This window comes from Tupaia chinensis, unplaced genomic scaffold (genome assembly GCF_000334495.1).
Source record: "Tupaia chinensis unplaced genomic scaffold, TupChi_1.0 Scaffold000528_1, whole genome shotgun sequence".
NCBI classification, from domain to species: Eukaryota; Metazoa; Chordata; class Mammalia; order Scandentia; family Tupaiidae; genus Tupaia; species Tupaia belangeri.
This window is the reverse complement of record NW_006160041.1, coordinates 4535718-4563014: the sequence shown is the minus strand read 5'-3', so window position 1 is coordinate 4563014 and position 27297 is coordinate 4535718. Positions and strand designations below refer to the sequence as shown.

At 37.9% G+C, this 27297-nt stretch overlaps 1 protein-coding gene and 1 pseudogene across 16 annotated transcripts in view; both read right to left on the bottom strand.

Moving 5' to 3' along the window:
- NRXN3 (neurexin 3) overlaps positions 1–27297 on the bottom strand; it is a 1829483-nt gene that overhangs the window by 239529 nt on the left and 1562657 nt on the right. The gene's annotated exons all lie outside the window — the stretch shown is intronic.
- Positions 11049–11489, bottom strand: LOC106735787 (protein mago nashi homolog 2 pseudogene; annotated as a pseudogene).

Here is a 27297-nt window from a genome sequence, read left to right as displayed (position 1 = left end):
GACAGCCTAGAATTCTCCATCACTGTTCTTCTCTTTTCTAGCTAAATACCATTTCTGAGTTTCTGTTTCTTTACCTGTATTTTTTTTGTGTATGCTTTATTCAAAGATGTTAAAAGATTTTAGACTGCAAAACAAGTGGTAAAAAAACCTGAACTTTGCATACTAGTTCAAGTACGTTTACTCTATTTACATATTGCCCCATCAAGTTAAATTTAAAAAATGAATGAGTTTTGTCTTATATAGAAGACTTATATGCATGATCTGGTTTCCAGACTTAATACAGGTAAGAAGCCACTGGCTAGAAAGGAAGAGAGTGTGGGGGAAAATTTCAGGAGATAAATGCACTTTGCTAGTACAAGAGATGACATTTGACACAGACATAAGAATGAAAAATAGTGCAGAGGTATAGATGTGTATAACACAAAAGTAAACTTTCTATACCTATGATCAATATTTTAGAAAATCAAAATTACAGGGACCAGCAGTTAGTGTAATGGCTATGTTGCTGGACTCCCATATGGTTGACCATGATTCAAGAGCCAGACCCAGTGGCTTAAACTCACACCAGGTGTGTGTGCGTGTGTGCCCAAGATGCCGAGAGAAGAATGGAGAAGAAGGTATTGCAGTGTGGCCATCCTCCCTGAGGGGTGATTTCTTATTTTCTGTCTCTCTGTCTTTCTGGCAAGGGCACATGCCCTATAGCAAAAACCTTTTCAAAAAAAAAAAAAAAAAGGAGAGAAAGAGAAAAAATAAAATCAAAATTACAAAATAATCTTCCTAATTTGGCTCTGGGGTCAGAGATGCTGACTAAAACCAAAAGAACCATTAAGTCTTAGTCTTACTTTTTTGACTCCCATATGCTTGCCAGTTTGAAGTTCTTTTACTCTGGAGCTGTTAAAGGCCTCTGCCATGACTGGGGCATCTTCAGTAATATTTCTCTTTCCTATACTACCTAGTGACTATATGCTTTACCTGTGCTCATCCTTTCAGCCCTCCCGCCACTTTGCTATCACCACCTTGAATATATCAAGACTTAGGGAAAGTGCACATGTCTTTAAAATGTAGTGAGGCTTTTATCCATGAATATAGTATGTCTAGGACATCCTGCCTATGAAGTCAAGGATAACAATAATAGTAACAATATCAGCTATTCCTTAGCATTTGATCTGTGAGAAGCAATGTTCTTATTTTTCAACATCCTTTGCCAGAGAGAATGTGTATTTGCCAAAGAGAGAGACGGGAAAAGAGAAAGGAAGAGAAAATACCCACAAATGGGACATGACTATGTCTCAGTCCCCTTTCCTCTATTTCTCTATGCCATCAGGATTTGGGGCACTCACACACACATGCACACATGCCAGGTATTAATACTTTTTTTCAAGTCACTTGGGCCAGGAACTCAACTGTGGTCAGCCATGTAGGATCCAGCTTCCCATGAATAGCTCTTAAATGGTGTACTGTGGCGCTAGCCAGAGAGGCAACATTAAGTAAATTTAAGTAATTTCAGTACATTATGAATTTGACACTCACATCAAATCTATGAGGAAGATACTACTATTACTTTATAGACTATGAAACAGAGGTAATAAGAAGTTATGTGGGAACCAGCAGGTAGTCTAATGGATATGTCTCTGGACTGCCACATGGCTGACTGCGGTTCAAGTCCCAGATCTGGAGGATTGGAGGATTAAAACTCATGCTGGGCATGTATGTGTGTATCCCCAATATCCCAAGAGTAGAAGGAATTGTGGCATTACCCTCTGTGGGGTGATTTCTTGTTTTCTGTCTGTTTCTCTGTGTGTGTGTGTGTGTGTGTGTGTGTCTCCAGGGAGCATACGCAGCCTATAGCAAAAGTCTCTCTAATAAATAAATAAATATACATAAAGAGGTTATGTGACTTGTCCCAAATTGCATGGCTTGTATGTGAAGTAGCCAAGATCCAAATCCATGCTGTTTGGTTCCACCCTTAATACCTGAGCCACTGTGACTTGTAAATCATTAAAACAATAAAAAACAAAAACTTAATGCTTTATCATTTAAAGGGATGTCAACTGGCTATACAGTCTTACCTCTTCTGTGCTAGGTTCTATTCACCCACCTTGCATTAAGTAGCGTGGTCAAGTTACTTATCATTTCTAAGACTTAGTGTCCTCACCAGTGAAAGGAAATAAACAGAACAGAGGTCCTCAAATGTCCTTTCTCAGTTGGTTATCTATGGTGAAAAAAAGTCTAGGACTTACTGTGTTGCTGTATTTACTCCTTGGCCTCCTCCTTTCTCCTGCTGCAGTGATGATCACAGTGTAGATGTAATCTCTTCAGCATTTCATATTAAGTAATATCTTAATAGTGATAGTGCTGCCCTTGGGAAATACTCTAATTTCTAAATCAAGTGCCACATCCCCAATGTTTCTGGTCTCAACATATAATTTAAAATAAAAAATCAAAGAAATTACTTGGGTCTCTGCATTTTTGCCCTGGATTTTTATTGGAAGAACAAGGATTTAGGCTTCATTTCATCGGAGGTCAACCCACACACTCTATGTAACATAAAAATGATCACAACTCATGGGGAGCTAACAGTGACAACCAGAATGTGATACAATATGAAAATATCTAAGAGATGCAAGTCAGAGAGATTATATCCCTAAGTTTCCTCCAGACCTTAGCCTTTTGGTGGCAATACACTTAGTGACCAGATAATTTATCATGCTGAAATTCTAAATAAGCACAGTTACAACTTGTCATTACGGGTTGAATTGTTTCTCCAAAAAAGATATGATCAAGCCCAATCTCCAATATCTATAAATATGACCTTATTTAAAAATAAGAACTTCATAAATGTAAGTAAATTAAGTTGAGATCATTAAGATATACTCTAATCTAAAGTGACTGGTGTTCCTCTTAGAAGAAGGAAATACCATGTGAAGAAAGACACACAGGAAGAATGCCATGTGATGACAGAGGAAGAGATTAGAGTGACCTAAATATAAGCCAAGGAACAGCAAGCACTGGCAGCAAACACCAGAGGCTATAAAAGGCAAGGAACTGGGGCCAGCAGGTGGTGTGGTGGTTAAGGCACTGGAGTCCCACATAGCTGACCACAGATAGAGTTGTGGACCTGGCAGATTGCTTTCTCATATCTCTCTCTGATGAGCATACATGCCCTCTAGGAAGTTAAAAAAAAAAAGAATAAGAAAAATAAATACAATTAAATAAACATTTAGTTTATTTTAAAATATCTTATATTTCTTTTAAAAATATAAAAAAGCAAGGAAGGATTTTACCCAGAGCCTTCAGAAGAAGCATAGCCTTTTCTTGATATGGGTTTCTGGTATCTAAAACTATGAGACACACATTTCTCTTGTTTTAAGTCATCCAATTTGTGACATTTTGTTATAGCAACCATGGGAATCTAATACACTGGTGATTTCCATGATTCCTGGATGACTGTTTACTCATAAATCAATTTCTTTGGACTTCCTCGTTAATGGACCCAGGCAATAGTTGTTGCATGATTTCCCCCATCAAAGTCTGATCAAAAAGTGCAAAATAATCTTCTGACAGCTAATGCTGCTGTGTATTTATCTCTTTTTTTAGCTCATGTTTTCCTCTTTGTTTAATATGAAACCATTAGTCTTGATGTTGGCTTTTGGATGTCTATAAACAGTAAAGAAAAGAAAAAAGTATATGACCTTTTGCAATAGATGGCTATGAAAAGACCTGGAAAGAATATAGTTCCTTGGTAACATGACCATAGACATGTTACTTAATCACTTTGAGCTTTTCTTCCTTTGTTTTTTTTCTTTTTTTGGAGAGTTTTTTTGGTTTGTTTGTTATAGGGTGCCTGTGCTCGCCAGACAGACAGAGAGAGGCAGAGAGACAGAAAGCGAGAAATCACCCCCCGGGGGGATGGCCACGCCACAATCCCCTCTCCTCCATTCTCCTCTTGGGATCTTGGGCATGCATGCACATGCACCCAGCCTGAGTTTAAGTCACCGGATCCGGGACTCAAACTGCGGTCAACTACGTGGGAGTACAACGACATAGCCATTAGGCTAACTGCTGGTCCCTCTTCCTTTATTTGTAAAATGGGCAAATCAAGATTAAAGTTTCTGGCTATGCAGAAATTAGCCTACTTGTGTGCATGTTTTCCCCAAAACAACATGGTATCAAAAGATGAAAAGGACTGCTTTATCAAAAGAAGTGATGACTTTGACATTATTTTCTCTTGGACTTAAGTTAACCCTAGTGTCCATATGGGTATTTTTCCATAAATACCTGTCTAAAGCTACTGGAGAGATTATAGTAGCTTTAGACAGTCATTCTGCCTTGCGGTTCCTCTGTATCTCATGTTTCCTGGGCTAACACTTGTCTATTATTCAGTTACTGACAATATTGGACGGACAATAAGATGCAACATGTAAAATTGAGTCACCCAGTAGGATGTGGAGGGCCAACCACTCCATTTTCTCTTTATTCTCTGGCTTGCAGTAAAACATGTTTTGACCCTGTATCTTCCCTAATCATGGCAGTTTCTATAGAAGAGTCTTTTTTGTCGTTGTTCTTAATTTGGTGTGGTTTTGTGTGTGGAGGGAGCATATTTATTAATACATAAGAGGTGAGACTGGACAGAGTACAAAGTGCTGACAAAGTCAGATGGCAGAGTTTCCTGGCACAGACCCCACCTTGGAGTGGCCCAATGTGGCCCAGGTGGCTCTCTAGAGGGGCAGTAGCCAAAACTCAATTAGCAGAAGTTAAAGACATCGATGGTTGGTTCATCCCAAGAAATTAGAGAAGACTCTTAGATCTATCTTTCCATGGGGACAAGAGGAATATAAGCTGGTAAAAATCAGACCAGTTCAACTGCCACCCATTGTTTATTGTTGTTTTTTCTACCTCAAAATAAAGACGATCTTATTAAAAATATTTCTGTCTGGGTGGGAGGTGCAGACACAGGTGCTGTGGAGCTTGGGTCAGCCTGCTTCAGCTCCTGACTCATCACTGTTTGCTTTCCAGGGGGAATGGTCAGGAAGCCACACCACAGTCATGGCTTTTATTTATTTATTTATTGAGAGGTTTTTGCTATTAGATGTGTGTGCTCACTGGAGAGACAGAGAGACAGAAAGTGAGAAATAACCCCCTAGAAGGGCATGGCGATGCAACAATGTCTTCTCCATTTTCCTCTTTGGTTTTTGGGCACCCACACACACACTCTTGGCATCAATTTTAAACCACCAGGTTTGGGACTCAAACTGTGGTCAATTACGTGAGAGTCTAGAGACATAACCATTATTCCATCCACAGGTCCCTATGGTTTTGTTTTTCTTTTAAGAGAGATTTTTTTTCTATAGGGTGCATGTGCTTGCCAGTGAACCATAGAGAGAGAAAGAGACAAAAGGGGAAAAATCACCACCCATAGGGTATGGCCACGCCACAATCCCTTCTCTTCTATTCTCCTCTTGGGATTCTGGGCACACACGTACATGTGCACAGAGTAATTTTTAAGCTACTGGGTTCAGGACTCAAACTGCTGTCAACTACATGGAAGTCTAGCAACATAACCGCTATGCCTCTATGGCTTTTAAAGATACTGGGAAAAACCCCATAGAAACAGAGGTGGCCATTCACCGAATTAAAATTACTTCAACCTACCACAATATAAAGTCCCTGGAAAAGGTGTATACTGTCTTAATTGGAGGTACAAAGAAAAAGAATCTCAAGGTGAAAAGACTAGTTTGGATGCCTACCAAGCTTCTGAGAATCACTATAAGAAAAACATCTTATGGTGAAGGTTCTAAGATGTGGGAACATTTTCAAATCAGAATCCACAAGTAAATTATTGATTTGCACAATCCTTCTGGGATTGTTAAACAGATTACTTCCATCAGTATTAAACCAAGAGTTGAGCTTGAAGTCTCCATTGCAGATGCTTAAGTCAACTATTTTAGTAAATTGATGATCAGCTTTTCAAACAAACAAATAAACAAAAAGTATTCTGCTGTGGCTTTCCAACCAAATACTCTCAAATTCTTGTGTCCTCGCAGGGATTAGGATGTTTCCCACTCTTTCTTAAAAATAAACTACTCTGAGAAATATTTATTGAGTATTTATTCTCTATGACACATCAAGCAGCTAGATATATAGATATACAGATGATATAGATATGATAGATATAGTTACAGTGCCTCAATGAGGGAGACACAGATTTAGTTATCAGGGAGTGAGTACACCTACGAGACATCAGTAAAAGAATCAATGAAGCATGCACAAAAATAACTGGAACCAAGGCAAGTAACGTAAGTGCCACAGGGAACCACCTGATGGAGAGATCATATTGCATTGGAATTTATCAAAAAGCAGCTTCACAGAAAAGTCTATATTCAGTAGCAAAAAAAAAAAAAAAAAAAAAAAAAAAAAAAAAAAAAAAAAAAAATATAAGATTTTACCCAAACGGGAGCATAATATTATTCAGGCAAAACAAAGCATAGTTTCAATATTGTTTCTATAATCTTCTCCCTTATCAGGTTAGCGCTCCTGACATCTAGACCCAAATTTTGTAACTGAGGCACTGATGGCATTGGAAGGCAGGAACGTGCAGTGTTTAATAAAAAGAATTTTAGACTCAGATTGACTTTACTCTGAATCTCAATACTTCCAATTATCAATATTTGGTCTTGAACAAATCCTTTGAATGTTCTATTCCTTGGGATTTTTAACTTGCAAAATAATGGTAACAATATCTATTTCATAGGACTTTTTGTATATTAATATAATATGTACAAGATACAGTTGTCCCTCAGTATCTGCAAGGATTAAATTCCAGGAGCCCTTCTCCCCACCCATCATGAATACCAAAATCAACAGCTGCTTAATTCTTTATAAAATGGTGCAGTATTTGCATATAATAAGTATACATCTTGCTATACACTTTAAATAATCTCTTGACTACTCGCAATACCTAATACAATGTAAGTGATATACAAATAACTGCTATACTGTATTGCTTAGGGAAAATAATAACAAGAAAAACATTGGTACATGTTCAGTCCAGATGCAACCCATTTCTTTTCCAAATATTTTTAACTTGTGGAGGGTTGAGTCTGCAAATGTGGAACCTATGGATAAAGAAGGCTGATATATTCTGTCTGTTACATAATAAGACCACAATGTTAGTGCTAGAAAAGCTGAAGGTAAATTTATGCCTCTGCATAAAAACCAATGTAGGATTTTTCTAGGCTCTGTAATTTACAAGTTGTCTTAAATCTTGGAAAAATCAGTTGACTTCTCTAAATCTTGATTCTATCTCTGCTTCTTACATAATGTGAGGATTAAATAAGATACAATCCCACTTCTGGTTATCTATCCAAAGGACAGAAGAACACTCAGTGGGAAAAGCACTTGCACATCAATGTTTATTGCAGCTTTATTTACTATCATTAAAACATGGAACCAGCCCAAATGCCCACAAACTGATGAATGGATTAAAAAAATGTGGCACATATACTCTGTGGAATACTACTCAGTCATGAAAAACAAGACTCTGGCATTTGATAGAAAGTGGTCAGATATGGAGGATCTATTGCTGAGTGAAGTAAGCCAGGATATGAAAGAAAGATATTGCATGTAGCCACTTAATATATACCAACTATCTGCACTTTATGGTAGAGATCAAAATATTAGAGGGCATAAAAGCAGTGAAAATAGATAGTGATTATAAGACAGTGTGTAATGGGGTGGGAAAAGAGAAGAATATGGAGAAGGCTGGCAAGAGAACAAATAGAGAGGTATGACATTATTCAGATATGGTTAATTACCTGTTGATGATGACGTTTATAGTATTCTCAACCAGACAGGTCTGAGAAGTATTTCATGTTGGGTAAAGTCTTTTTACAAGCAAAATGATAAATAGTGATTGAATGTTTAAAAAAATAATTGGAATAATAATAATTTAGAAAAAAATGAAAAGCTATTGGATGATTAATGCCTTTGTAATTGACTGGTATGAATGGTATTCCTTCTGGAAAAAGAAACATAATACACTGTAAAGTTATATGTGATTCAATGTAATATAAAAAGATGATAATGATAAATATCTTTTTAAAAATATTAAATAAGGGACCAGCAGTTAGTGTCATGGCTATGTCGCTGGACTCCCATGTAGTAGACCGCGGTTCGAGTTCCGGACCCGGTGGCTTAAACTCACGCCGGACACATAGGCATGCGTGCCCAAGATCCCGAGAGGAAAATGGAGGAGAAGGGATTGCGGTGTGGCCATCCCCCTGGGGGGTGATTTCACACTTTCTATCTCTCTGTCTCTCTGTCTGTCTGGAAAGTGCAAGCGCCCTATAGCAAAAACCTCTCCAAAAAAAAAAAAAAAAAGTTAAAAAAAAAAAAAAAGGTTAAATAAGATAATGTATAAAATAATATCATGACTAGAACATATAATAGACTTCACAGTATTGTTTTCAATGCTATTATTTAATAAAAATCTTAGGCAAAAATATCAATATAATTTCCTTTGTTCTTATAAGGTGAGGTTGTATAGAAAATGGGTGAAATTGTCAGTGACTGCAGTCTGAGAACTACCACATACTTCAGAAGCCAGCTACTGCTTCTCTCCTCACTTACCGGGCTCCTCACTTGGCCCTGGCCACCCTGGCCTTCTTGTTTCCCCCTAGAGCCTCTGGTCTCTGTTCTAAATTCCTTTCTTTCAGGTAGGCTATCCTGGCTTTTTTCTCATCTTTCAGATTTCTGGTGGGCTATTGCCACCTATTTGGGCTTTCTCCAACCATGCTACCCAAGTAACTCCTCCCTTTCTTCTTTTCCTTTCCACTCTAGTATTTATTAGTATGTACAATTGATTGTGATATACCAATTTGAGTATTTGTCTCCTCTCACTAGAATATGACATACGTGAGGACGAGGACCTTGCCATAGCTGTTCGCTTTAGAATCCTTCTGGAAACATCATTGGCATTCAATAAATGGATGACTGGGTGAATGGATGACTTTAACACAATAGAGGAGACATTTTCAGCTGGTGCATTATGCAAACGTTGCTTCACCTTAGCTAGAGCGATGTGAAAATCTCTCCTATCACTACAGTCCAGAGCAGGGACACAACACAAGCAGATTATATTTGCAGAGAATTCCCCAAAAGGCAGTTCATCTCTTTAAATTCAAGCATTCTCAGATCTAAAAACATCTAGACAAGGGTGAATAAGTGACTACAACAGGAAGAGATGTAAGTATGGAGAACTCTAGATACAAGGTTTGAACACTGAGCAATAATCATAAGCAGAGAGATGAAGATCATTTTGCCTGCGGTCTAAATTTCTTATATATGAAAGGAATATTTTCCTGCAAAACGACTTGGGGCTTAGAAGAGGATCAGTGGATGACACATAAAATAAGGAGCCAAGAGAAGAGGAATCCCAGCATAACCAGAACTAAAAAGTCCTTCAGCCCTACCTGGGAAAAAGGCTTACCACTTTTTCAGTAAGGAGGAATGGTGTGTGTTACACACTGTGCTATCTATATTTTGGTATGAAAAGAAATGTTCATCAGACTTCAACTAACTCAGACCCAAAGTGAAGAAACTCCTTTATTTTTAACTTGAAGCAGGACCAAAATGACAAGTAATAGTCAAGATTCTAAAACTCAGTGTGGGCAAAGCAGGTAAATAATACACTTTGCAGAAATGTTTTCTGAACTTGGCTTATTCTACTCTGTGTGAGTCACAGATTATAAAAATTTAGAGCTTTCTTCTCATTACCCCAAGTTTCAAAAATGAGCAGGCGGTGTTCTGTGTTGAAGGGTTAGTGCAGGAATGTTTTCTTCATGGTCTTGCAGCCTCTGTTCTCCTAATAGAAACCAGCAGCATTCACACAGGCCACCATGGCACCATTTGTCAAATTACTATTGCAGTGAGCTAAAGACTGCCCCTGTGGACAGAAAAGTTAATCTTTTTCCAAAGAGCCCCATTTCTACCTGGGAAGTCACTTATTTGCATTGTAGGAGCTGACTCTGGGTTATTATATTTCTACAGCAGCGAGGTTCATAGGTTAACCACATGGTGTGTTAACAACAATTTCTTTTCATCCTTTTAAAGTTATTTTCATTTCATTATCTACCTCCCCCTTGCTTTTTAATTATTCTCTGTTTAGGTTTAGGTTCTTTTGCTGCCATCACCCAATTTCTATCAGGGGAGAGGGCTGCTACCTTCAAGCCAGTGTACACAGGCATGCACACACACACACACACACACACACACACACACAACATATACCTTCTCTATGAGGATGCCTTTGAGAAAGTTCATCAGTATCATGCTGATCTCTTTGTTTTGATTCTTCCCTGTCTAGGCCCTTGTATATTATCTCCCATCAGTCCTCGCACACTTTGCCACCCTTCTTCCCTCCCACCAGCAGCATCCATACAATGAGTCTCTCTCTCCAGGAATCTGAGATGCCACAATCCCCATGTAGCTGGTGCCTTTAATTAAATTCTAGTCCCCAGTCACCCCTGCCAAGATTCAGAGATATCCTGAAAGGTTCAACATTAATTAACCAGGGCTCTGCAAAGTCTCCAAGCTGGAATGCTAGAAAAGGAAGGGTGGTAAAATTGTATCATATTAGGATTTCTAACAGTGTGTAATGATGCTCTTGAGGGAGGTGTTTTGGACCCTATAAAAAGTCAATCAAGCATAAGGGAAGATGAGCATTATAATGACCGGAACAGTCAACAAGAGTGCTATGTTTTTCTCCAGACTTTGCTATGTTTTAATGAAGCAAAATTCCAACAAAAGGGTTTTTTTTTTTTTTTTTTTTTAACAAAAGTTTATATTTGTGGGGATTGCCCACCCAACTTGGACCCAAGTGAAGATAACTAGTAAGCCTGTTTATGTATTTTCTTATTTTCGGTTTACATGCAAAAGTGATTTTTGTTTGCTTCACATTCATACAAATTCCAATATTATAAATGACAAACCCTCCCTTACCCAACCTATAATTAAATATACAAACAGTTTCAGAAACACGCACTTTAGATTTATTTAATCTTGAAATGTAATCTAATGAGACTGAAAACTAAACATTTCAGGTCCTGTACCAAATAATAAAATACTCAAAGGCCTTCAGGATCCTTTGACTGATTTATATCAATATGAAAACTGATTTCTGAAGTGGTAAAAGAAATGTGCTCACCTCCAATTGCAATTTCAAGCTCCTGTTAGCCAACCCTGTCGGGGGGAGACCACAAAGCATCATCTTCTTTTGTAACTTCACTGTCATCAATAATTTTCTTCAGTTCTTCCATTACACTCTTGTGTACATAAGCCTCATTTCTGATCATGATGTCATTTTTGTAATTACTGTTGTTGGCATATCTAAGCTTTTCATCTGGCCAAAACTTGACCTCCAGAAACTCATATCCAAACTTGCCCTTGTTTCCTACATAGTAGCGCAGGTAGAAATGACTAGCTATAACCATGTTTGTCTCCTGGAAGCCCACCTATATTTATTTTTTTTAATTCAATGTACTGCTTCTTCTTCACTTTTTCATTTGGAAATTGAATATGGTCTCCTTTTCTCTTCCTTTTTCCCTATCCCCTACCCTTGACCAACAACGTAAAGGCAATCAAAATGATACTAAAATAAAATAAAGTAACTCTGATCACTTAAAAAAGTTATCTAGGGACTTTTTATTTTTTAGAAAATAATATGTCAATTAGTCATCACCTTTCCATGCCCTGAATGTCCATAAATTCCAAAGAGGAAAAACTGTATTGGTACATCAGAGAACAACAATCCACTGGAAATGGGTTATACAGATGAATCTAATTTGAACAACCTTTGAGTCTCTAAGACAGAGGAGAATTTAGTTAACCAAGATCAAAACATATCTATTTGTTAAATTCCTTCAATAACCCTGAAAAGTCATCATCCTTTTTCCTTCCTTTTAACTTTACTACATCTCTCATTGCAGAACTCAGTCTCTTACAAATATATCATTGAATACCTGATTCTTGGAAATGCAGCTGCTTTTACCTATTATTGCTTTTTTTTTTTCTTTTCGGAGACGTTTTCGCTATAGGGCTCATGTGCTCACCAGAAAGACAGAGAGACAGAGAGATAGAAAGCGAGAAATCACCACCCAGGGGGGATGGTCATGCCACAATCCCTTCTCCTCCATTCTCTTCTTGGGATCTTGGACACACACGCACACGCACCCAGCGTGAGTTTAAGCCACCAGGTCTGGTACTTGAACCATGTCGACTACATAGTTGTCCAGCAACATAGCCATTACACTAACTGCTGGTCCCCCATTATTGCTTTTTGAGGTCCTACTGAACAGGGATTTTTCCTGGGATGGAGAGAAGCTTTATGCTGACAAAGCTTCCTTTTCAGGTTAATGTTCAAGATTTTTAATTTAATTCTTGCTTATTTGTCTGGTCACAGGACCCATTCTTTATCTGTCATTCTTAGCATTCTCTAAAAGGGCCAGATCTGACAAAGTTTTCTGTAGCTCTAAAACTGTTATAGAATGCAATTTTCTTCCTCGCAACCCTGGGAAAAGTTATGCATGGCCTGCAAAGGACCTGGGTGTAGTCAAAGACCCAGACTCAATAAACTGGCAGCAAAACCAATCAAAACAATCCCATGGTTGAATATAGACACCTCATAGAGATATAGATACTTCAAAGACCAACAGAATGGACATATTAGAAATAAAGTGGGTACTTCTAAAAAGATTATAGGAATTATATAAGAAAAATGCAGGTCTTAACTTATACTTAGGAAACATTCTCAGCCTGACTGTGAAAAAAAAAAATTCTCCCTGTAACAAATGCAGACTGTGAGAATGAGAGAAGCAGGGAGGTGGGGAGGTGGGGGCGACTGTATATGTTATGGAAATTTAGTGCACAATTTTTGATTAGTTATGTGAGAATAGGTATTAGTACCAATTTTCTCCAAACATGAGACCTTGATGACTTTTTAAAACCTTCAAATCACCCTCTCACAGAGGAAAATATGCCTATATTAAGCATTTGCATATAAACTTCCATTATTTTTCATTTGAAGAAATCTCAGTGGCTTGTTTTCATCTCTATTAATGTATCTATTAAAAAATAAACCTACCTTTCCCTCCTTTTTAATCTCCTCTTAACTTCTAACATAGTAAGAAGGAGGATAAAATCTGATTCCTCAGGTAATTTTAAAGCCTACAATGGAATTTTAAAATGCCACGAAGACTGCTCCTATACACGCTACTTGTATTAAAAAATTTCATTCCATATACTATCAAATAATGTAAGAATTGGGGCAGATGGTGGTGCAGCAGTAAAATGTGACACTCTGTGAGGCTGACTCCACACGGGAACGCTCTTGAGATCATGTCTGGAGACCACCCTGAGTAAGGTAGGCATGCACATATGCATAATCTGAGGCTGGCTGAAGATGGGTATGGCAGCATTATGATGCTAAAATCTTTATTTTTCTTTTGAGAGGGTTTTTTCCTTTTTTTTATTGCTATAGGGCGCGTGTGCTCGCCCGACAGAGAGAGACAGAGAGACAGAAAGCAAGAAACCACCCTCCACCCCAGGGTGGATGGTCACGCCGCAATCCCTTCTTCTCCATTCTCCTCTCGGGATCTTGGGCATGCATGCACACGCGCCCAGTGTGAGTTTTAAGCCACCGGGTCTGGGACGTGAACCGTGGTCGACTATGTGGGAGTCCAGCGACACAGCCATTACATTAATTGCTGGTTCCATGATGCTAAAATCTTGTTGGGGATTTTTTTTCTCTCTCTCTCACTCTTATGCTCTATCTCTTTTGCTCATGTAAGAAGTAAGCAAGAAGAAAAAGAAAAAGAAAAGAAAAAAGAAAAAGAAAAAGAAAGAGAAAAAGAAAAAGAAAAAGAAGAGAAGAGAAGAGAAGAGAAGAAAAGATTTTAAAGAAAGTAAGAATCTTTCTTTTCAGCTACCATCTCTTTAACACTTACTATGTTTTAGCATCATCCCAAAGGCTTTAGACAAGGTCCCTCATGTGACCCTACAGCAACATGATGAGTTAGCTACTATCACTCAGACTTTAAAGATGAGGCAACTGATGCTTGATGGTTAATAACTGATGCTTAATGGTTAATAACCAAAACCAATGCTTAATAACCATAACTAATGTCACAGAATCAGTAAGTGGCAAAGTCCAGGTATGAGTCACTTTTCTCTGGCACTTATTAGAGGGAATAATTATTAAATTGATACAGGTATGAATAAATGAAGGATCTGCTGGTTATGTGATGACAATACAAATCCAGACATGCATCAAACAGTAATCATGCACAAGGTTATCATTTTCAACCTATTCTTCATTGACATAGATGCCTTAGATGTTCATCCCTATTCATTTGTAGAGATAAGCACTCTTGTCAGGGTCTCATCACACTGCAATCTCCCTCCTCATAAACACACATTTTTATTTTATTTTATTTTATTTTATTTATTTTTTTGGCCATAGGGCACATACACTCACTGGAGAGGGACACAGAGAGAGAAGAAATGAGAAATCACCACCCCACCCCACCCCCACCCCTGTGAGAATGGTCATGTCCTAGTCCTCCTCCATTATCCTCTCAGGATTTTGGGCGTGCATGCACACATGCTTGGCATGTTTTGTAAACCACCATGTCTAGGACTCAAACCACATAGTCAGTCATGTGGGATCCAGTGCCTTAACTACCATGTGACCTGCTGGCCCCAGATCTTCCCCTCATTAGATTCTAGCTTATCAGGATCCTGGACACAAGCATACACATGCTCAGCAAGTTTTCAGACCAAGCAAGGATCCAAACCCGTGGCTAGCCATGAGGTTTCTGCCATTGAATGTACCACCAGACTGGGCCCATTTATCATGATCTTATCTTACATATTGACACAAGATTCAGCAATGTTCATCATTCTTATTTCTCATCCAGGCTCCCTGATCAGAAAGTCACCTATAAAATTTAGGCAGTCTGATAATTGGCCAGTATAAGTTACTCATCTTCTTTTTCCACTTTACACCAGCTCCCTTTTCTTTTATTATTTAGATGCGTAATCCTAAACATGATGGGTATAGAAATATTACTTTAACTGAATAATTTAGAAACCTTGGCAGGAAGGGATATTATCAGGGCTAATGGTGCTGAGAAACCTTGAAGGTATAAACCTTCAATGAACGTGGCTACTGCACAAAAAGGCAGTAAGGCATAAAGAAATGAAACTGGATGAAGGATAACTTCTGCTACGAATAAGCAATGGATCAATGGAAACAAATGCCATATTTTAATGCTGTTCAACATTGGAAATTTTTCAACCTGCTTATCTGCTGAATAATGGTTTCTTAGTTAAACATGTGAGGAAATAAAAGTTAATGTAGAGGTTTGCCATATTGTCTCATGTCTGCTTCTAGAGAAGGGAAAGTAAGTACATTTAAAACTACGTTGAGCATTGAATATGTGGGTTATTTCAGTGGTGAAAAATAGGAAAATAATTATTAAGTCATGAATATATGAATGAAGGCATGTAACTGACACTCATGATCATCTCAGAAGACCTTCCAGGAATCTGAATAGGAGGCTCCAGGCCCTAGGCTGCCTTGTAGATCTAGCTATAGGTTCTGTAAGTGTTGGCACTAGGACCATCTTAACAAACATCCTTAAGGGTAAAAAATATAAGTTTATCTGGAAATTTTTCTTTGATAAAGTATAGACATGAGATGATTATATACTCGGGTGTACATTCATTCATTCATTGTTTATTAAACTAAATGGAGAGCACCATACTATGCTATACAGACAGGAAAATGAACTACAATTTAAATCTTGCTTTCTAAAAGCACGTGATATATTGAAGCAGACATGTAAGCTCACATGTAATGAAAATAACTATTTACTTCATACCAATGTAGGCTAGTAATTATACCTGGTGCTTTTCACTACTTTCCTAATTACAATTAATTTAATCTTTATAACAATCCCATGAGACAGGCATTTTTGTCACCCCTATTTTCTAGATTAAAGAAACTATAAGTCAAAGAGGCTCAGTTAACAGGCCAAGTGTACAGAACTGTAAAGGGGCAACGTCTTTGATCACTCTACATGCAGCATAGCCCAACAGTGTTGTTTATAGATGGCCGCTCTATAAAACCGGATAGATAGCATAGCTGAAAGTAAAGAAGCATGTTCAGATCCACTAAAGGATAAAAAGGAATCTGAAAGATACACAGAGGAGCTACTTGGGATACAAAGACAAATTGCCCTGAATAGGACTTTATCCCATGTACTTCTATCCCATTTTGGTTTGGGGAACCCTTGTACATTATTATAAATCAGTGTAGCCTTTATGGAAAACAGTAAGAACCTTCCTTAAAAAAATGAAAAAAAGAAGTACTATATGATCCAGCAATCCCTCTTCTGGATACATACCCAAAGGATATGCAGCCTGCATGTCACAGAGACATCTGAACTTCCATGTTCACTGCAGTACTGTTCACAATAGCCAAGATACAGAAACAACCTAAGTGTCTGTCAATGACTGATAAGATAAATAATGAGATGCACATAAACATATGTACACACACACACATACATATGTGTGTGTGTCTGTATATATATATATATATGTTTCTGCATGTGTGTGTGTGTGTGTGTGTGTGTGTCTGTATACACACTTATACCCACATATACATTATGGAATAATACCCTTAAAAAAATAAGTGACTCCTCCCATTTATGTCAACAAGCATGAACCTGAAGATACTATGGTAAGTGAAATAAACCAGAGTAAGGAAAAAAAAATACTGCATGATCTTACTCATATGTGGAGCCCCAAAAAAAGATTGTATACATAGAAGCATAGTAGTGAGGTGGTCACTAGGGGTGGAGGGTGTGTGAAGATGAGGTGGTGTAGGTCAAAGGGTACAAAGCTGCAGCTGTGCAGGATAAATAACTAGAGATCCAATTTGCATCATGATGACAATAGTAAGTAATAGTTTATTGTATATTGAAAATATGCTAAAAGAGTATTTTAGGTGCTCTTACCACACACTCTTACATACACATACAAATGTAACTATGTGAAATGATTGATAGGTTAATTTTCCTGTAGTAATTATTCAACTATCTATATCTATATCAGAACATGTTATACTCCTTAAAATACATAATAAAAAAAATCTGACAACTTACAAAGAAAAAAAAATTAAAAATCCTGTTATGGCTAGCCCAGGGATCGCAATGTTCAATGATACTGAGATCATACGAAAAGGTACCAGGTTCATGTCTTGAGGTCTCCTTGTACATGTCTGGAAAGTGTGTATATAGCCTGATCCTAGCTGGCTGAGATGAATCACAGCACAAAGACAACACTGTGAGTGTCTGTCTCTCTCCGACTCTGTCTTTGAAGAAATAGGTAACTTTTTAAAAACCTAATATATACCATAAGTCAGTGATAAAACTACAAACAGAAAAATTTTTCTTGTCACCATTTGGTCTTTCTATGAGCCTATAAAAAAGATGTTTCATTGACAGCTTGGAAATGAGATGATTTTAGGCTTAGAGAAAAATAATGTAAGTCATGCATTTTTAATGCTCCCTGTGAGGGGACAGTAATGTGGCTGTTTGGTGGTCATTTGAGTTTTTACTAATTATCAGTGGCTCAGCCATGAGGGGAGTGAAACATCTATAATATCATAAAATATCATTTGCTCCAGATCCAGGAGGAAAACGAACATTGCTTTTAGGTCACAGAGTTAACAAAAGTCAATCATATCTTTTCTATCATTTTTTTTTTTTTTTTGGTTTTGCCATAGTGGGAGTGTACTCTTCAGAGAGACAGAGACAGTCAGAGGCAAAGTATAAAATCATCCCCCATTGGGGATGGACACACCACAATCCCTTCTTCTCCATTCTCCTCCCTCCAGTGGGATCTTCAAGCCACCAAATGTAGGACTCAAACCGAGGTCAACCATGTGAGAGTCCAGTGCTTTAACCACCATACCACCTGCTGGCCCCCACAACTATTATCTTTAATAAATGAACAGTGGCTGTGATGACAGGTTAGACACCAAGGGGAAAGCACCTATAGGGGAGATACAGTCTCCTATAGACCTTTCAAGAGAATAGAAGGAAGATGCTTAAGTGTTGGAAGAAGAGTGATGAAGAAACACAACACGGGACCAGCAGTTAGCGTAATGGCTATGTCGCTGGACTCCCACGTAGTCGTCCGCGGTTCGAGTCCCGGACCCAGTGGCTTAAACTCACGCCGGGCGCGTGTGCATACGTGCCCAAGATCCCGAGAGGAGAATGGAGGAGAAGGGATTGCGGCGTGGCCATCCCCCCTGGGGGGTGATTTCCTGCTTTCTATCTCTCTGTCTCTCTCTGTCTGTCTGGCGAGCGCACGCGCCCTATAGCAAAACCCTCTCACAAAAAAAAAAAAAAAAGAAACACAACACAACTAAAACACTTTCATATTCTACAACATAGGAAAATAAAAGCTAAAGACTCAAGAATTTCTTCTATGTTTTCTAGAATATTAAATATGTTTTTAGATGAAAAAACATTAAGAGTTTCTTCCAATCCATTAACAAAATTAAAAGATATTAAGAATTACAGTTTGCAAGGAGTAGACCAGAAGTTTAGAATTAAATATTCTGAATGAAACTTGTGGGAAGAATGAGCTATTGTTCTTTTAGAAGTAATCACTGCATTTTCTGGTAAAAATATGTAGGGTGACGGTCAGGCCTATTATTTTTGACTGTAGTAGCTTAACAGCAGATTTTTTTTTTAATTGCCAAAGGTCACATGCACTCGCCAGAGAGAGATAAAGAGAGGGAGAAAGTACTCCCTCGTTTGGGGCATGATCAAGCCATGTCTCTTCTCTTTCATTTCTCAATCCTGTGGGATTTGGAGCATGCACATATATACATGTCCCTGGTATGTTTTTCCAGTCTCTGGGGAAACTGTCATCACCCATGTGGCATCTGGTTCTCTTAACCACTAGGGAGCTGGCTCATAGAATTTAATATTAGAACCACATACCATATCAAGTATATGGTCAGTTATGTGTAGCCACAAAATAAGAAAACCGGGAGCCAGGTTGTTTTTTTTCTTTCAAATTAGAGACTATGTCTTTACAGCTGCCATGCCTTAAACTGAGTTAATGTGCTAAATTTAATTAGATTGTAAACACAGAAAATAAACCAGATAATTGACTAAATAACAAATGGAACAAAGACACTTCCATCCTGTAACATGTTCTTAGAAAATGCACAGTTAAGACGAACTCTGGTGGAGGAGGGTAAACATTTCTGTACATTGCCATGTTCATCTGCTCAAACCTGCTTTTGCAGCTGTAAAAGGCATTTGCATAGTATGGGGATGGTTATCTGATGGCATTCCACTGGGAAAGAGTTTTTTGCATGTTTCAGGTCTTTGTCTCAAACATAGCAGGGATAAAAGGAATAAACAGTTTTATTGATCACAACATAGAGACTACAAAATAGATTTCTAAGTACCACTAAGATTTCTAATATAGCATTTGCCAGTATCACTTAACTTAAAATGATTGAATTTTGACTGTGTGTGCAGATTCTGAAGTCTATTATTTCATTGTTGCCCATAAGGAGCCAGATAAAATATATGTAGTAACAATGCAATCATACCCAACTAAGCAATAATGGACAAGCAGTACTTACTGAGTCTTCACTAAGTCCAAGGGAGTGCACTAACTGCTTAATATGCCCTTACTCATTGGACTTCCCATCAACTCTGTGATATAGGCCCAACAATGATCACATTCTGTGCTTGAGATGACTGAAATTTAGAGAGCTTAAAAATGCCTAAATTTGAGGGACCAGCAGTTAGCGTAATGGCTATGTCACTGGACTCCCATGTAGTCGACCACGGCTCAAGTCCTGGACCCAGTGGTTTAAACTCACGCCGGGCACGTATGCATGTGTGCCCAAGATCCTGAGAGGAGAATGGAGGAGAAGGGACTGCAGTGTGGTCATCCCTGCTGGGGGGTGATTTCTCACTTTCTATCTCTCTGTCTCTCTGTCTGTCTTTCTGGCGAGCTCATGTGCCTATAGCGAAAAATCTCTAAAAAAAAAAAGCCTAAATTTGGGCGAGCAGATGGCATAGTAGTTTGTTGCTGGATTCCCGCATGGCCGACAGTGGTTCAAGTCGTGGACCCATAGGCTTGAAACTCATGTCAGTACATGTGCATAAATACCCAAAATCCTAAAAAGAGAATGGAGGAGAAGGGACTGCGGTGTGGCCATCCTCCTTGGGGAAAGATTTCGCACTTTCTCTCTCTTGTCTCTCCAGAGAGCACACGCGCCCTATGACAAAAACAAACAAACAAACAAACAAACAAAAAACTCAAAAAAAAAAAAAAACCTGAACTCCTGCAGCAATATAAGTAATAAATGACAGCAAATCATATTTAAACCATTTATGCCTTTATGCCATTTATAAAGCTCTGACCAATAGTTCTAAAGGACTACCCAGGATTTACCTGCATCCAAGTCAAGAATCACTGTCCAGTGGCAAAGTAATCACTTCTATCCTTAATATTAATGGGTTAGAAACATGCATAGGTCTAAACCTACTCAAATGTCCCAGGTGAGAGAAGCAGTGGTACCTTGTTCTCACATTACCTCCAATGCAGGGCCGTGAGCGAACGTACACACCAAGTTTCCTCCATGCTGCTCTGACACTACCCAATAGCTCTCTGAGCAGCATGAGAAAGGGATGAGGTATGTTGTGAGCCCTCATTCATTCTTCTAAACTGCTGAATCTTAATCTGCATGCAGTTCTCTTAAAGCTTTTTCCATAATGCAGATTTTGACTCCACATGTCTGGAACAGTGCCTGAGGTTCCACATTTGAAACAAGTATCAGCAGATGTAGTGCTACTGGTCAGAGAATCACACTTTGTGTAGAAAGGATCAAACCAGCCTGAGTGCAGCCAGGTGTGAAATGGTCTATTCTTTGAGTAGCATGGAGTAACACTTGAAAAAGTTGTTGGATTCAGTCGAATCTTATTTTTGTTGTTGTAAGTAATTGATTTGCTTTTCTAATTTTTAAATTGGGCTTAAGGATCAACTGTTGCTCTGGCCATGAAAGTGTCCCTTGGACAAAGCCGTTCTGATTTACCTGTGGCAGAGAAAGCCAGGAAGACCAATCTGTGCGCAGGCAAAAACTAAAAGGCTCTGAATCCTGGCTGTTTGCTCCCCAGAATCCGTGCCCCCAAGTTTGAGTCCAAGAATACAACAATTACACAGATTCAATACTTCATGAACTGGGTCAGCAAATTTTACAAGCCTAAGAGTAAAATTTAATACATACAAGCTAACCCTAGCATTTGTGTCTGGCAGAGGACTCATAAAGCATTCACTTTTCTCTCCTGGTGCTTCTTCCTACTGTGTATGTATCTTTCTTATAGAACCAACACCACAAAATGGTATTTATCTATTTATATCTTTATCTGTGTATTGACACTGATCTCTTTGAAAGAGAAGGCTGCATCTTCTACAGAAATGTCCAGCACAATCGGCTGCTGATTAGTAATTAAAATATTTATCCTAACGGATCCTTTTGACTAATTCCTTTTCTTGAGCCTTGTCTTGTTCAAAATGCTTAATATTCACAATTTCATTAATTTACAGACCTACCACATAATAGTCTTGATACACAGGTGAGGGAACCAATCTAACATTATTCATTTCACTGGTTTCCACGTAGTGTGTTGATAGAAATAGTCACTCCTTGACACCTGAATTGCTCTCTTTTCTCTGAAAAGGTTCTATTTATCTGGTCTTTGTTCTTCTTTAGTTACTTTTTTCTTTCTCTTACTCTCTCCTCTCACCTCATAAATTATTTTCAACTGTGTGCGCATATGTGGTCAGGGGTCAGCACGGCAATCCATTGGTATTCAAGGGTCTACTATATACAGTACTTGCCTCCTAAGTAGATTAGAAGTTTTTTGAGGGCATCGTTCATGACTTTTTGGGGTATCTCCTAAAATACTATAAGAATATCTAGCATACAGTAGATTTTTAAGAATTCATTAATTGATTCACTTTACTGAGTAAAAAACCATGGTTAATTGATTCACTTTATGGAGTAAAACATGTTCGAAAACACAAATTCTGATTATTACTACTTTGTGATGATCTTCAAGTTAGAAACATTCTAGAAAGAAAGTACTAAATATAGGTACGATTAATGATTGCTAATTAATTTTTTTAGAGTTTTGGGTTTCAACATTTCAATGAATCTTATGGTCAATTATTATAGATAAGTAGGAACACTATCATATTATATAAAAAGTAATCTTCAAAACTCATCAGAGACTACAGAAAAGTCTTCAATATTAAAAACCCAAGTAAACAATAGACTGTCAAAACTCTTAATCAATAAAATAAAGCAATAAGGATATCTTTTTCTTTCTCTCCTTGAGCTAAGGGAGTGTAATTTCATCAGGCAAACCTTCATAAGACTCTTTTGTTGCTGCTATTCAGCTCCTGTCTCTAAATTCAAAATTAAAAGTGACAACAATAACACCACCACAGCCTAGTGTTTTTAGAGTACTCAGCTTCTAAAGTTTGTTGATGTTATTTTCTGAGCCTGTAGTTGGTGATGCATAGGGTGATTCAAGTAACTCTGAAAATCCCTTTTCGTATTTACTGGTCTCATTTTACATCCCTTCCTCAATCACAACTGGATTTAGTCATATTCTAATTAGGAAATGACTCATCAGTGAGTGAAAGCTCTATTCTTAAAACTTTTACCCAAATTTTCAAATAGAAAACTGTGAGATTTGAATGTGGGTCTCTTTCTCTGTTGTTGATCTGTTTTAAGCATCTTCTCTATTCTTAAAATTTGCCATTGAATGCCGAAAATAGAATGTATTTAATATACATTTGTAATGCTTCTGAGTTTGGTATGCTTTTCTAACTGCTCTCCTAAAGTTTAATGGAATTCAGAAATGCAAATTGAAGTCACTTTTTTTTTTTTTTCCTATAGGGTTCATGTGCTCGCCAGAGAGAGAGAGGTAGAAAGAGGTATAGAGGGAAAATGAAAAGTCAATTCCCAAGAGGATGGCCAAAGTGTAATCTCTTGTCTCCTGTTTTCCCCTCAGGATCTCAGGAATGCAAGCACACATGTACACATACATGCTCTGTGTGATTTCCAAGCCTCTGGGTCCAGGACTCAAACCGCATAGTCAGTCATGTGGCATGCAGTACCTGGAACTACAAACCATCTACTGGCCCTAAATTCACTTCTAAAAAAGTTAGTGAGAGGAGGAGTGAAATCAGTTCTACTGTAAATTTCTATGTGTATTGATGTACACTTTTGAAAAGTCATGATGTACACTTTTGAAAAGTCATTTGGGAGTAGGTGTCAAATATGTAAGAATTTGCTAATATTGAACTAGTAATTCTAACTCTGTGAATTTATTCTATAAACATACTACCTCTCGTCACATGCCAACAAATACCCTCTGTGCAATTTTCTCTTTATTTTATTTTAGTATAACCTTGAAACAGATAACCTTCTTCAGCAGAGAGAAATTACTGTAGAGTGACCCAGCTGAGACCAGTCAGCCACCAACATTCCTAGCTGCTGGGGGAATGAGTATGCGGATCTTAGGGCTGGGGGAGAGGAATCAATGCCGTACATTTGTGTCCCCTGCAAGGCTCTGACATTCACATTAGATCAGGACTTTAAGAATTCTCTCCTAGGGAGGAGGAAATAGGCTACTATTTAAGGGTATCATGATCCAAAGCAATTGGAAATGGAAGCCATAAATTTGTCCCTGTAACAAAATAGTTAAGTGACCTGAGATGAAGTACTCCCATCTCTCTAAGCCTCATTTTCTCCTATGTAAAACAAGAGTTATACTATTCAAATACCTAACTCCCTAACTCCTGTCTGAACTTATATATAGGCCTACGAATTTCTCTGGCTGATAAACACTGAGTTCATGAAACACACACAGACACTTTACTGACATCTTTTAAAAAGGATTATTTTATATAACTTTATTTATCACTATTATTATATTTTAATATGACCAAAGAAAGACAGACACAGAAAGAGAGAGAGGGAAAGTGAGATAGCAAGCTTCCAGGTCCAGGACTCGCACTGCAATCAGCCATGTGGAAGTTCAGCATCTTTAACCACCATATCACCCGCTAGCTCCCAGACCATTCTCTTTAACTCTTTCTCCTTCTTTTGTTTCCTCAACTCTTTTTTTCTTCCTTCCTGATTTAAGACACTTGATGACTTGTGGGCTGGGAAAAGCAGTTAGAAGAATACATTACTAAATCTATTCCCTACCCATCATTTTGGCCTATCACCAAGTTATGTCAAGTGTACCTCTTAAATATTTCCCATACATGATGGCTTTTCATCACCCCAGCTGCATCTCTCATGGTTCAGCCTCTCATCTGCATATCCAACCTAGACTACTGTGAAAGCCACAACATTGATCTCTCATCCTCCACTTCTGGCATCCTTCTAATCAGTCCTATCTACTTCCACAATACTGTTTCTAAAATGCAAAGCTGACCTTGTCACTTCTTTCTGGAGCTCCTCATTGCTACTGATCAACCCCAAACTCCACAGGCATGATCAGTATGACCCCCAATGGTCTAGATCTGTCCTCCTTGCTCATCTGTTATTTCTGCATCCTGCTACGAATTCCTGCTCTGTTACTTACTATCTGTGTAACATTAGGGTAATTTCTAAACCTCTCAGTGCCTTAGTTTCTTCACTCAGAGGATGGAGATATGCCTCATAGGATTGCTATAAAGATTAAATGTCTTAATAAATATAGTGTGCTTTAAACTGGGACTAACATGATTAAGCTCTTATTACCATTTTTCTTAAAATATCCTTCTCTACAATGTCTGCTTAATGAATTCCTATTCAGTTTTTATCAGCCAACTGAAGAGTTGATTTCTCTGTTAAGGTTTTGGTGAATATCTCAGTTTTCTTCTCCTACAACAACAATATTTTCTAAATTACCTAGAGACATCAAAGATAGATCTATTAGTATGCAGTAAGTAGTGTATTGTACTTATTTATTTATATTGTGCCTTCCCTTTACATGGTCTGACCTCCTTGAGAGTGGGACAGTGGGAGCCCCAAAACAATGCCCATGGGATATTTTAGTCTTCTGTCACTATGTGTAAATCCCTTGTAATCTTTAGGTACTACATGGTGACAGATTTGGGGTTCCTTAGTCACTGAGCTTCTACTTGCTTAGAAGCTTCAAACTCTTTGTGTATATGTGCCTTTATGTGAGTATATGTGTGTTCTATCTCAATAGCACCATCCCATAACTGAATTGCCTTGAAGCATCTGTTTGTTATCTGCTCACTCTGTTTTTTATCAGGTTTCTAACCTGGCATTTGGGGAGGATTTTCTATCTCCTAAACTTTTTAATGGAGTGAGGCACTGTGGGTCTCAGTCAGTCACCTTCCAAAAGAGAAGATGTAGTCTAGCTTTAATATGTCCACTTCATGCTCATAGACCATTTGTTCTTTTTCTCTTTGACCTGCAAGTGAACATGACCTTTCAATATCTCACTAGGCAGCTGTGGCTTCAGAAAGAAATTTGCTTTATCTAAGACCAACCTGATAGAGCAGTTAGGAAAAAGCCTTGTGAGTAGATGCTAGGGATTCCGGTAATGAAATCCCACCAGTTTGTTATGGAAATCGAATACAATCTGCTTGCCATGGGTATTTAATGTAATGTTTCGCTAGGTACAGGAGAAGCAATTAGGTTGCTGAAAATTGCGTTTGCGTTCCCCATAATTCAATACTGACCACTGTTAGCAGTGCAAGATGTGACAGGACTGATAATTAATTTTGCATGCAATCAGTGTAATAAGGAAAGCAAAAGCAAGAGGGAGAAGCAGAGAAAAAGAGTAGGATCTATGTCCAGAAGTAGATCATATGTTGCTTCCAAAGGTCTGATAAAAACTTCTGCATAGTCAGTCTCTGGGCAGGAAAACAAGCCAGTCAAAATTCAATAAAGAAAAAGAATTTTCATGTTTCACATAGGAAAAAAATCATAATTTGCCATCTATGATCATTTCTTCTCTGTGTCTTTCTTAATTGAGCCTTGTTTATATTTACATATAAATGAACAGTAAGCTTGTCTAAACCTAGTAACAAACCTTGGGCTTTCTGTTCCCTTTGTGCATCTACTTGAAGGAAATCTTTACATCGAACCCTTTGTGTATACATGCATGTGTGTATGTGTGTGTTCGGTCTCAATAGCACCACCCCAGAGCTGAACTACCTCGAAGCATCTCTTATCTGCTCACTCTGTTCTTTATTAGGTTTCTAACCTAGCGTTTTGGGAGGATTTTCTGTCTCCTAAAGTTTTTAATAACCACAGCAGATACCTTAGCTAGTAGTCAGATAATTGGGCACAAATTGCTAACAAAATATATAGTATGAGAATTTTGATCCATCTATCATCTATGTGGGAGAAAGCCTTAACATGTCAAGATTAGGGGGAAAAAGTTATTTCAGTTAGGCCTAATGAAGGATTTACTACACTATGCTGTGGTAGAAGCATTAGACACTACTAGCTCCTAATTCATTCCTATTTACACGTGTTTCTCCTAAGACTGAAACAAATTTTGACATAGAATATTTTCTGACTGATTCACCTTTGTACATTTTGATCCTACTTAGATCTTGAGAGGCAAAAGGTAGTCAATATAGGTTGGTTGAATCAAGTGAATGTGTGTGAGAATTAGTTAGGCAATTGGTTAGTCCTTTTAGGATTTGGTGGGACTTGGAACCATAGGGAATTTTCAAAGATCTTTAAAGGTAATATCAATTCAATTGGCACAACTCTTGTCAAGTACTCGTAAAAAGAGAAGCCAGTGCTAAGATAAATGTAAGCTATCTTTTGCTACTTGGAGTTGAGAAGTGGTTTGATTAAATAAGGCTGATTAAGGACAATGTTTGAGCAGCTAGCGATGTACTTTCTGATGCTTGGAACATCCACAGATACAAGAGCTAATTTAGAATTAAGTAGTATTTTTGGAGGTGGAGAATTGATTAGGACCTGAGTATATATACATACACACACACACACACATATATATACACACACCTATATGCACATATATGCATATATATATATATATATATATATATATATATATATATATATATATATATATATATATATATATATATATATATATATATATATATATATATATATAT